The sequence below is a fragment of the Nicotiana attenuata genome, unplaced genomic scaffold (assembly GCF_001879085.1).
Source record: "Nicotiana attenuata strain UT unplaced genomic scaffold, NIATTr2, whole genome shotgun sequence".
NCBI lineage: Eukaryota > Viridiplantae > Streptophyta > Magnoliopsida > Solanales > Solanaceae > Nicotiana > Nicotiana attenuata.
The window spans coordinates 281,668-282,750 of NW_017671518.1; positions in this window are offsets into that span (position 1 = coordinate 281,668).

Below are 1,083 nucleotides of genomic sequence, written 5' to 3' on the forward strand. Positions count from 1 at the left end.
AGCCCATGTTTAGTTCTACTTACAAAAAATGGCCCTTACGGCCCAAATGTATTGCATATAGGAGCCGAAAGGAATAAGCATGACAACAGAAGCGCCTGTAGCTCAGTGGATAGAGCGCCTATTTCCTAAGCTGAAGGTCGCAGGTTCGACCTTACCTGGCGCGATAGAGCAACCCTTTTCTGCCTTTTTAAATGTACTTCTGGATCTGATAAGTATTAGCTAACAATTGAATGAAACATGTAATGCAGGTCATATACGAAATGTCTATTTTTGTATATTTTTTGTATAATACAGTCTATTTTTATATATTTTTTGCATAATAACAGACTATTTTTGTATATTTTTTGCATAGTGACAGTCTATTTTGTATATTTTTTGTATAGTAACAGTCTATTTTGTATAGTGACAGTCTATTTTGTATATATTTTGTATAGTGAGAGCTAATTGTATATAAATTGTATAGTGGCAGTCTATTTAGTATATTTTTTGTATAGTAACAGTCTATTTTGTATAGTGACAGTCTATTTTGTATATTTTTTGTATAGTAACAGTCTATTTTGTATAGTGACAGTCTATTTTGTATATATTTTGTATAGTGAGAGCTAATTGTATATTAATTGTATAGTGGCAGTCTATTTAGTATATTTTTATATATTGATAGTCTATTTGTACATATTTTGTATAATGACAGTCTATTTAGTATAATTTTTTGTATAATGAAATTCTATTTTTGTATATATTTTGTATGGTGACACTCTATTTGTATATAAATTGTATAGTGACAGTCTATTTGTATATAAATTGTATAGTGACGGTCTATTTTGTATGTGTAATGCGTACACACCGTGTATTTAGAGTGTATCATGTATTTTATGATGTATTCCTAATGTATCATTAACGTATTCGAGTGCTTTTGTGTATTCAAAGTGTATAGACTATTCTACGATATATAAAATGATGTGTAAAAAGTGTATATATATTTTATGATTTTTGACTTGTTCTATAAACTTGTATATTTTTTGTATAAGTAATATTATATGTTATATAATTCCTTCGATGGGTTCTAGGAGAGTGTTCCCGACT